The sequence below is a fragment of the Quercus lobata genome, chromosome 5, assembly GCF_001633185.2.
Source record: "Quercus lobata isolate SW786 chromosome 5, ValleyOak3.0 Primary Assembly, whole genome shotgun sequence".
NCBI lineage: Eukaryota > Viridiplantae > Streptophyta > Magnoliopsida > Fagales > Fagaceae > Quercus > Quercus lobata.
The window spans coordinates 60,634,028-60,646,044 of NC_044908.1; positions in this window are offsets into that span (position 1 = coordinate 60,634,028).

Genomic DNA, 12,017 nt, shown 5'->3' on the forward strand with positions numbered 1-12,017 from the left:
GAAAGAATAGAGCAGAAACTAAAGGAATGTTGTGGATTTGTAGTTTAAGAGACCACACGTGAGAAAGGGGAAGAGAGGAACAAACGAAGGACGAAAATTTTTTTTAGGAAGTTACAAACTTACAATTGGTTTCAGTGGGGTTTTTTATTATTTATTTATTTATTAATTATTATTTCTATATGTTAAGAGAATTCAAAAAGTTAACATAGCCTTTTTGACTTACAAAAATATTCCTAATTTAGTTCACTTATTCTTATTCCGAAAACATAAGAAATGAGGTTAAAACCGTAAATAAACAAAAAAAAAACCTATAAGCTAAAAACTCTCCACTAAATAGTAGATAGATACAAAGTTGCTACCCAATGTTTATCACAAAAAAAAAAAAATGAGTAAATTGTAAATTACACACCTAAAATTTGAGGGTGTGGGGCCAGAGAACTTACGACCCAGCCCACTTTCCACTAAGGCCCAGGGCCCGTGCCGAGGAGGGTAGTTGCTGAGGACGAGTAGGGAAAGACCAAATAGCCTAGAGACGCAGCCGAGAATGACCCAGTTCTCGGCATCCCAAGACTTCAAAGGAAAGAGCGACATGTCGTCAAAGGCAGCCTCCAAAAGGTCCCCAGAAGAAGAGACGAGTAGAATAAGACTCACGTGGCGGTATGGAATGGAAGTGATTCAAGATAAATACATCTCCTCTGCATTGAATGTGCCCACAAATGTCTTAGCCATATTAATGAGAAAAGACGCCTAAACAGTGTGATTTCGGTTAGTGCAATTAACAAAAAGCAGGGGGAGGCGGCTGATGGGACAGGTATTTGAATAGGTACCTGCCGGATCAACAGGTGGAAGGTCAAGATCAACCGAGAGGGGCTATATAACGTGAAGACTTATGCGCCAAAAAGAGGAGGGGACAACCTGTCTCCCAAACCATGGAGTCCTAGAAAAAGGAGGATAAAAAGAGCACAAAGCTCCATACACTCCTCGGAGGAGGTTCAGTGACCGGAGCCACCCAAACCGTTGTCCGGTGACCAAGACTTAGCCTTTTAAACCCACGCTCTACAAATGATATTTTTTGGGCCCTTTACGTATGAACCCAACATTACTTTGGGGTCGTTACGAATTGAGTCCTTATAATTTGCGCCGTCTGTGGGAAGACTTGTGTGTTGGCACAGGCGGTGGGTCGAGAAAGTCCCCCCATCACTTCCAACAGCCTGTTGTAGTGCCCTAACATAAAGTTCCATTAAGGGCTACGCTTTTCCATCAGGGGCTACGCTTCGAAGCGTCAGTAGCGCAGATAGTTCTAAGGGCTTGGTCGAGGGGCTAATCCCCCCAACTACTTAAAAATCTAAGTTTTTGACAGAACCAAGGTATTGCATGGTCATCGGACTCAAACCTATAGGGAAACCAACTACTTAAAAATCTAAGTTTTGGACAGAACTAAGGTATTGCATGTTCCTCAGACTCAAACTTATGGGGAAACCAACTACTTAAAAATCTAAGTTTTAGACAGAATCAAGGTATTGCATGGTCCTCAGACTCAAACCTATGGGGAAACCAACTACTTAAAAATCTAAGTTTTGGACAAAACCAAGGTATTGCATGGTCCTCAGACTCAAACTTATGGAGAAACCAACTACTTAAAAATCTAAATTTTGGACAGAATCAAGGTATTGCATGGTCCTCGGACTCAAACCTATGAGGAAACCAACTACTTAAAAATCTAAGTTTTGGACAGAACCAAGGTATTGCATGGTCCTCGGACTCAAACCTATGGGGAAACCAACTACTTAAAAATCTAAGTTTTGGACAGAACCAAGGTATTGCAAGGTCCTCGGACTCAAACCTATGGGGAAACCAACGGGAAACCAACTACTTAAAAATCTAAGTTTTGGACAGAACCAAGGTATTGCATGGTCCTCAGACTCAAACCTATGGGGAAACCAACTACTTAAAAATCTAAATTTTGGACAGAACCAAGGTATTGCATGGTCCTCGGACTCAAACCTATGGGGAAACCAACTACTTAAAAATCTAAGTTTTGGACAGAACTAAGGTATTGCAAGGTCCTCGGACTCAAACCTATGGGGAAACCAACTACTTAAAAATCTAAGTTTTGGACAGAACCTTAAAAATCTAAGTTTTGGACAAAACCAAGGTATTGCATGGTCCTCGGACTCAAACCTATGGGGAAATCAACTACTTAAAAATCTAAGTTTTTGACAGAACCAAGGTATTGTATGGTCCTCGGACTCAAACCTATGGGGAAACCAACTACGTAAGGGAAACCTAGATACCAAGCTCGGCCTCACAATATGCATGACGTCTCGGGTGATGCTTGTACCTTCCTAGAAGTGTGTTTAGACACAAATGCAACGTCCTATGGGTGTGGGTAAGTTAGAATTCTGGGATATGATCCCAAATATATCATATGCACAACCATTCATACGTGTAAAGATAACTAGTTCAAAAATCAGGAGATCTGCAACAATAGTAAGCATCAGCAAGGGCAACTAACATGTGATTTAAAGAAAGAAAAGAATTTCATATATATGGTTAATAAGTTCAACTACAGTCAGACTATAAAGTTTTCAAAATAAAAGGGAAACGAGTTAAGTAATTAAACTGGAAAAAAATACAAAGGTCGGCCAGGGCTGCTACTTTTTCGATGTCGTCTTGTCCACGTCCTCGGAAGGCAGAGCAGGACTAGCATCGGGGCCCAAGGAGACATCCCCTTTTTGGGAAGGCTGAGCGGGATTGGTTTCGATGCTCTTGGGGACCTCAGTAAGGGGAATTGCCTGTAGGGGCTGAGCGAGGATGGGTGGCTCTTCGGCATCGGGGATCTGAGCTCTGACCGTAGGCTCGGCACCCTCCTTGGGCATCTCGGGATTCATATCTCTAGGTGCTTCCATCGCATCATGAGGCTCTCCCCTTTCAAGCGACTCGCCATGAGGGACGATGATTTGTGTAGCTTCTGACTGAGTAGCCCCTGCCTTGTGTTGATCGCTCACCGCCTCGGAGCTGGCAAAGGCGGTCTCACGGATGACTGGAGGATAAAATATGCTCTCTGCCTTCCACAAATCAGACAAAACATCCACCCCAGCTCATTTTAAGGCCTCTTCCCAAACCTGGGAGCAGTATAGTCTGCATACTCCAGGAATTTGAGTTTTAAGGGAGGCTTGAGTTTCAGCTATCCCTGTCTCGTAGCCCTCCTCCTCGGCCTTGTCCCTAGCAGCTTCGGCCTCATTTCTGGCAAACTCAGCATCCTGCTTGGCCCTCACGGTTTCGTCTCGGGCATACTCCGCCACGCCCTTAGCATTGTCTGCCATGATCAGTTTCTTCTTCAAGTCACTGATCTACTCCTTAGCTATCTGCAGCTGCTCCTCGGCGACGAGTAGGCACTTTGTCTGTTCCTCGGCTTGCGTTTGGGCGCCCTTTAAACCCGCTAGGCACTATCCCTGTCTCGTATTCTTCAAGTCCTCCCTAACCTTCCTGAGGTCAGTCTCGGAAATTTTGAGGGTCCGCGCGGCCTCTATGCGTTTGGCACGTTCACCCTCGACGACCTTACTCTGCTTATTAACTTCTTCCTCCATCCTATAGGTGGCCTGGAGAGCCTGTCAAGTGAGATAAATACATTGTGAGTGAAAGTCCGGGAGCAAAAGTTAATAGAGTTTTAGGTTTCAAGAGTCTTACCATACCCAAGTACCTCTTCGCGCTAAGGAAAACCTCTTGCATCCTCATGTTCTTTAACTCATCCACATCAGTGGGAAGCAGCATGATTCTCCCTAATGCGTCGGCCACATAACCGCCCTCGCCATCTCCAAGGTCCCTCATGGACGCGGTTTCTAGCAATGGCTCCCCGTGGAGCATGGGGGCGGGAAGCCAAGCACTCAGCGTGGATTGGTCTTCGATCCCTTTCCCCTTACCTTGGGCAAATTGGACCTCGATCCCTTTCTCTTTGCTTTGGTGCCCAATCTTTAGCTGTTTTTGGGCTCGCGAGGTATCATCCCTCTCTTGAGAGGATTGGGATTTTCCCCCTCCATGGGCTTCTTTCCCTTGGGACTCCTCTTTCTCTTTGAGTCCATGGGCTCTGGCCGAGGAAGCAGAGCTGATTGAGGAGGAACAGGAAGTTGGGGACGAGGAGACGATGGCTGCGACTTGGTAGATGAGGACCTAGTCTGGATGGGCTGAGGCTGAGGCGGGGGAGTTGGAACACTGGATTGTGGTTTTCCCTGTGCACCCTTCCCCGGTTGACCCTCAATAAGGTCGAATAGGCTGGTTGGGGGCTTTCTCTTAAGACCCATCTTGGCTCGGGAGGATGTTCCTACCGACGACAATTCCGCTTCGGACAAGGCGGGGTCCCCTAGATCACCAGAAGGATTCTCGGACGGATCGGCTTGTTCAAATGCCCCAAACCCCTCCTCGGACAAATCCAACTCACCCTCACCTTCCGCTGCCTGAGGAGATGGGGAGAGGTCCACCAATGGGATGCCCTCTGGGACAAGAGATCCCTCGGAGATCAGAAACCCTTGTTCGACTACGGTAATTTTCAGAAGCCGAGGATGGTTAGCACTAATCACGTGCCTCGGTTCGGTGAATGACTTTTGGAGGGGAATGTACCCTAAGATTTTGTGATCGGCTCTGACTTGACCATCCTCGTCATTAACAAAAATTGCCGCTTGAAGAACAGTCTCCAAGTCCACTCGATTAACTAGGTGAAAGTGTCGGTGAAAAGCGTTTGGGTCTGTGAGCAAAACAAAAAAGACATGTACATGGTTAGTAACCGAATCACATCGAATTAAAACGGCGCAAAGGGTTGACACCCTTCTACTCTCTATACCACACTTGGTTCTCCCTCCACCATTGGGCATGGAAGGCCATCGTGCCATTTCCAAGATACGATAAGAAAGTCTTTGTTCAACCCCTTGTTGGAGTCAGGGAGACACTGAATTAGCCGAACCCTTTCGTCTCTGGTCTTCATGTAATAGATTTTGCCCTTTAATTTTTGGAGATTGTAGTACCAATTCACGTCATGATGGGTTAATCTTAGCCCCATTTTCTTATTTAGGGCATCCACACAACCCAGAATCCTAAACATATTAGCGGCGCACTGGGTGGGAGCTAACCGGAAATGCCTAAGGTAATTCTTCATTACTGGCCCCATGGGGATTCTCATACCCCCCCTCTACGAAGACGAGAATAGGAATTACCACCTCGCCCGTCTTTCTTAGAAGATGCCACTCCCCCATCTTACAGTGCCTCAAACTCACGTTGGGGGGAATTCTATAATCGGCGATGGAAGTTCATCGCCTCTTCAGTATCAACCAATTTCCTCAGTCTCATTTTAACTATCTCTAAGAGTTACTAAACAAACTCAACCAACTACGGGAGAAGGAGATGAACAAGAGGAAAATAAACCCGGAAAAGAAAAAGTACGAGTTAGTGGAGGCAGGAAACTTACAGAAAAGAGGAAAGGTGCCTCGGACGGGTTTTTTGTGCTGGAGATAGACTTGAATGTGGATGAAATTTTGGATGAACCCAGAATATGTGTGCTAGAACTCTTAAGCGCAAAAGTGAAGAGACCAGTCAATTCCAAAAATCATTTATACCTTCCATCGACAGTAACTGCACCAATTTTCCCACTCATAAAGGCAAGGAAATCTCTACCGTTAGATCTCCATCGCGCCGTTGAACGTGGGGAGCACAGAGCCGCCCGCATTAAATGAGGACACGTTTCACCTTCCAAAGGCTCTAAGAACGTGTCTAGGGCAGACGAAGAGTCTTGGGAACCGATAGGTGACAAGGATTGACAAGCATTGACAAACGCCTGATGTCATCAAAACCCTCCTATCCGTCCGAGGAGTCGGATAGCAGGATTTTGAGGAGCTGTTATGGGGCCAGAGAACTTACGACCCGGCCCACTTTCCACTAGGGCCTAGGGCTCGTGCCGAGGAGGGTAGTTGCCGAGGACGAGTAGGGAAAGACCAAATAGCCTAAAGACGCAGCCGAGGATGACCCTGTCCTCGGCATCCTAAGACTTCAAAGGAAAGAGCGACATGTCGTCAAAGGCAGCCTCCAAAAGGTCCCCAGAAGAAGAGACGAGTAGAATAGGACCCACATGGGGGTACATAATGGAAGTGGTTCAAGATAAATACGTCTCCTCTGCATTGAATGCGCCCACAAACGTCTTAGCCATATTAATGAGAAAAGACGCCTGAACAGTGTGGCTTCGGTTAGTGCAACTAACAAAAAGCAGGGGGAGGCGGCTGATGGGACAGGTATTTGAATAGGTACCTACCGGATCAACAAGTGGAAGGTCAAGATCAACCGAGAGGGACTATATAACGTGAAGACTTATGCGCCAAAAAGAGGAGGGGACAACCCGTCTCCCAAACCATGGAATCCTAGAAAAAGGAGGATAAGAAGAGCACAAAGCTCCATACACTCCTCGAAGGAGGTTCAGTGACCGGAGCCACCCAAATCGCTGTCCGGTGACCAAGACCTAGCCTTTCAAACCCACGCTCTACAAATGATATTGTTTGGGCCCTTTACGTACGAGTTCAACATTATTTTGGGGTCGTTACGAATTGAGTCCTTACAGAGGGTGTTTGGATATTACGGGTCTGTTTGGATAGAACTTATTTTGCTGAAACTGAAAACTGAAAACTGAAAACACTGTAGCAAAATAATTTTTAAATGTGTAAATAGTATCGTGGGACCTATTTTTAATGAAAAAATTGTAAAAAAGTGAAGTTTGTGGGTCCATAAACAGTAAATGGGACCCACTAGTGTGCACTCACCATTTATTTTGCTGTGAACAGTATACAAGTTGATGAAAAGTGTACAGTAAATATGTTGAAAAGTCAAAAACTACGGCAGGGAAAAAAAAAATAAATAAATAAAGAAACACAAAAACGCAAACGCAGGGAATAAGCAGAAATAAGTTGGATCCAAACTCTCTCTACATCTTGAAATTTGGAGAGTAAAGATTCAAACACAAATAAAATTTAAGGAGTAAAATTTAAATTCTGAAACATTAGGGTATAAAATCAAAATACTCTCAAACTTCAGAAGGTTAAATCTAAATTTATAAACTTTATAGTGTAAAATCCAAACGCTCTCAAAATTTAGGAGTATAATTTGCTATTTACCAAAAAATATATTCCACCTTCTATCAAAAAAAAAACCACAGCATATTTTCTATTAAAAAAAAAAAAAATATCCCAATTTCTGTCAAATGAAAAACTACCCCATCTAGAGTGGTTTTTTTAGAAGGTGGGATAGTTTTTTCTTTTTGACAGAACTTGGGATAGATTTTTTTTTTTTTTTTTTTTAATAGGAAAAGGAACTTTGTATCTTTATACTATCTTGTGGATAGTTTTTGCCCTATAGATTTTTCACTTTTTGGTTTTTAATTTTTATCTATTCATGGTTTTAACCTCATTTCTTATATTTTAGGAATAGGGATAAGTTTTCAGTTTAAAAAAATAAATAAATAAAGATAAGTTAATTAAATTAGGGGTATTTTTATAAGTAAAAAATGTAATATCTAATTTTCTAAATTCTCTTAATATATAGTTTAAGGGCAAAATTTGGTTGCAAAGCCCAACAATGAAAAAGGCTAAGGCTCAAAGAGCCCAAAACAATGAATTTGTAGAGAGTGAGCTAGAAATTAAACTCCAGTGAGTTGGACAACAATTATAGTACGTTAAATGATGCTTAACAGTATGAATAAACAGTTTTGTGCAAAGAAAATCCTCCTCGGCAAAGTCTGAGAAAGGTAATTCTTATATATTTCTATTGGGCTTATACACATTAATGCGGTCAGAGAGTTAACTGTAGAGCATTCAATGCAGTGGTAGCAATTTTCTTCTTAGATATTTCTTAGTTTTCTTTTGTCTTATCCCAATCTAATGCTCATCCTTACCAGTATGTCTGTCTAGTGCCTTGTTCTTGATGAAAGGTCGAATCTTTGACCTCTACTCTATTTAGTCAAGGAGGTGTTTCTCATCGAATTATACTCCCAATCCCTCATGACTGGACTTCTTCCTTGGACTACTAGCTTGTATGCTCCCATTAGTATCCATCTGCCCACGGCCTAATATCCATTTCTGGGCCCTTTATCCCTACATATAGAAATCATGAAATTTTAGAATTCCCATCTAACGCATCAAATAACTACAATGAAGTAATTTCTCACTATTGTTTTAAATATTTTAATAATAATAAAGAAATTAAAGTAATACATCTATTATGTAAAATATAAAAATTGTGATTTTTTTCTTGATTAGTGCTTAACTAGCTAAAGTCTTGTGCGTTGCACTGTTACTCATCAACTTATATACCATATAATTTATTTGAGAAATATTAACTAAATGAATAATTGACACATATATATATATATATATATATATATATATAAATAGAGAGAGAGAGAGAGAGAGAGAGAGAGATTTCATATATAGTTTCAATTAATAATCACAATGATGTGATTAAATCTAAAATTAGGTTATACATGAAAAATTTGATCGTATTATCTTAATAAGGTTAAAAGAAATTAAAGTTGTACCTTGTGAAAGAGATTAACCAAAAAAAAAAAAAATTGTGATTTTGTAAGATATATCATATATAAGATACAGGAAAATACACTGGGCATAATAGTGAACCTCATAGTTTAAGCATTATAGAGAATAAACTGTAATAACTTAGTAGTGTGCAAATAATATTTTCTTGGGTGTGTCCGATACTTGTTTCAAGATTAAATATAGAGACAATGAGAGATAAATATTTGAAAACAATCCATGTAATGATTCTCAAAAAAAAAAAAAAAATCCATGTAATTGTTTTTGTTTATTGGATAGGTTGGAGGCTTTTTTTTTAGTGTGAGTATTGCTACAAAGTCGTTGATGCTATGCTTGCAAATTTACTAAGGGAAGCTATAGGTTAGTAGAATGAATTCTAAGTAAATAAATTAGCAGATATAGCAAAATAATCACTTGAAGAAAAAAAAAATATAGAAAAAGAAAGATAAAGGCGAAAACACCATTATGGCCCCTACATTTTGGGATTACAATCAATTTGATCCCTACATTTTGGTAACAGCCAATTTGGTCTTTACCTTTAGGTCACTAACAGATAATACTTACGTGGCAAATGGTATGTTTTGTTGGCACACTTGAAGCTGACATGGCAACTAAAATAATAATAAATTTTTTTTATTGACATTTGAAAAATGCCACCTCAAACTTATCAATATTTAAAAAAAAAAAAAAAAAACTATTAAAAACCAAAAAATAACATGAATTTAGATTTGAGAAGTGGGAACATAGATTGTACATGAACTCAAAGAACATAAGCCCCAAAAACTATATAATTAAATTTATTTTCAAATGGGAAGAACACAAATTTTTTTTTCCATTTCGCCTTAAATTTTTTAAAATTTCGTTAGTGGTGATTTTTGCAAAACAATGTGGAAAAATAGCATCTTGAGATAGAATTCGAGTCTTAAATGCTTGAGTTCTAGAGCTGGCAAACAAAAATTATCCAGGTGGAATCCACGTAGAACTCGAGTTTATAATACTCGAGTTCCTTTGTTTTTTAGTTCTTCATCTTCTTCAGTTCTGCATTCTTAACTCCAACTCCAAATCCAAATCTCTGTTCAAATTGTCAGCGCTTTCCAGTTCAGATTGTTCTACATTCTCCACTCCAAATCTTTGTTTTTCTTCTTCGAATCTGCGTTTTTAAGATCGTATCTTCTTCTTCCTTTGGATCTGTTTCTTCAGTTCTTCAGATCGGCTTCATCTTCATCTTCATTCTTCGGCATTTCAAGGTAATTAACCCTGATTTTCAAACATTATAATTAGTAGGTTACGTTTTCAAACTATATTTTTTACTAACATCTCGATTCTAAGAGACTCAATTTAGGGCCTATAAATCGAGTCTCAAAGACTCGATTTTCATGGGTTGATCACGTCTGATGTGGCATTTTTTCCACGTGGCAACCACCTGGAAATCGAGTCTTTAAGACTTGATTTATATAATGTTTTCTCTTTTCCAATTCCCAACACGTGTCTGATGGGTTCCGTTCCTTATTATTATCTTCATCATCTCACATTTTCTTACCCAGCAAAACATTTCTTGGTGCTACTATCAGAGCAGAAGCCGCCTTCCAAGAACATCAAGCCTTGGACGATGAGGTCTAGCCTAAACATCAAGCCTTCCAAGAGCAGGGCTGACGTGGGTCGCACAGGTTGCAGCAGCGCGACCCAGGTCTTTCTCTCTCTGATTTGATGGGTTCTTTCTCTCTCTGATTTGATGGGCTTTTGGGTTTTTATTTTTTTATTTTTTTTAATCTGGATTTTAGATGGTTGTTGGGGGTAGATTTGGTTGGATATTTTGTACTGGCTGATCTGTGTTTGTGTTTTGTACTTGCTGGAATTTCATGAATGATTTAAAGAACAAATTGAGTCTTTAAGCGTCGATATATAAATCAAGTTTCTAAGACTCGATTTCCAGGTGGACAAACTGCCACCTCGGACCCGATCAGAATATGAAAATTGACCCTCAAAGACTTGATTTATAGTTCAAAATCGAACCTCTTAGCCTTGAGATGCTAGTTAAAAATATAGTTTGAAAACATGATCTACTAATTATAATGTTTGAAAATTAGGGTTAATTACCTTGAAATGCCTCGTTCTTTAGATACTTCTCAAGTCTAAGAAACTCGAGTTCCATGTAGATAAATTACTCCATCTCAGCACTAAAACTCGAGTCTTTGAGACTCGATTTTGTCACCGAACTCGAGTTTCAAAGACTCGAGATGCTAGTTTTCTAAATGCTTTCAGAGCCTTCCTAACTAACGATATTCTATCCCCTCACTATGCTAGTCTCCAAATATCCCGAAGAACACAAACCAAGTACATACATATTTGAACAAAAATTTCTTTATAGGTTCAATCCAAAATTTTTATTTATAACAAAAGTTACAAAACAAGTCAGGTCAAACTCAGTTCATTCACAAAACAAAGGGATAATATCAAATAATTAAAAAAAAAAAAAAAAAAACAAGAAGCACAAAATGGTTTCTCTCCCTCTCTTTACGATTAAGACCCATCTCTACCCCACCTCCATGTTTCTCTCTTCCTCTCCCTCTCTTTGTCTCTACTCTATATCTCCGTCACACCTAGATCTCTGTCACTATCCATAGCTGCTGTCGAGACCAAGATTTGCTCATCTCTCAATCTCCCTTTTTCTCTCCCACTTCCGCTTCGTGTGTGTTTGTGCCATGGCCATGGCTCAAGTTCGTCACAATGAGCTTGTCATCTTGTCCCTAGCAACTAAGTTTAATGGAGGTGGTGGGGGAGAAGATGAAGTCGGGCAAGAGCACACCAAGTATTGTAAAAAAGCTGATTTTTTATTTGGGTGGGTTAGTTGAAAAGAAGTTAGAGATCAGAGGTTGATGTGCGAAGGAGAGGATTTGAAGAAAATTTAGTGATATTTTGAAGGGGTTTCAGTTTGATCTATGTTTTCCAACTTCCCAAATCTTAATTCATGTTTTTTTTTTTTTTTTTTTTTGGTTCTTAATATTTTTTTTCCTAATATTGATAAACTAATTTTTTTACTCAGATGCTGAGGTGTAATGACAATAAAAAATTTTATTATTATTTTAGTTGCTACATCAGCTTCAAGTGTGCCAACAAAGCACACTGTTTGCATGTAGGCATTTTTCGTTAGTGACTTAACAGTAAGGACCAAATTAATTGCAAATTGAAAATAACATAGACCAAATTGACTATAACCAAAATGTAGTTATCAAATTGAATGTGATCCCAAACTGTAGAAACCAAAATGGTGTTTTCGCCAAAAATATATATATATAGTTCTACGCCTGAGATCAAGAGAGGAAGAAAAAAGAGCAGGATAGAGATAACTAATGAAATACTAATGATAATATGGAGTAGAACTTTCAATGGATATAGCTTTCTCAAGGTATGGAGAAACAATTGAACTATAAAATTGTC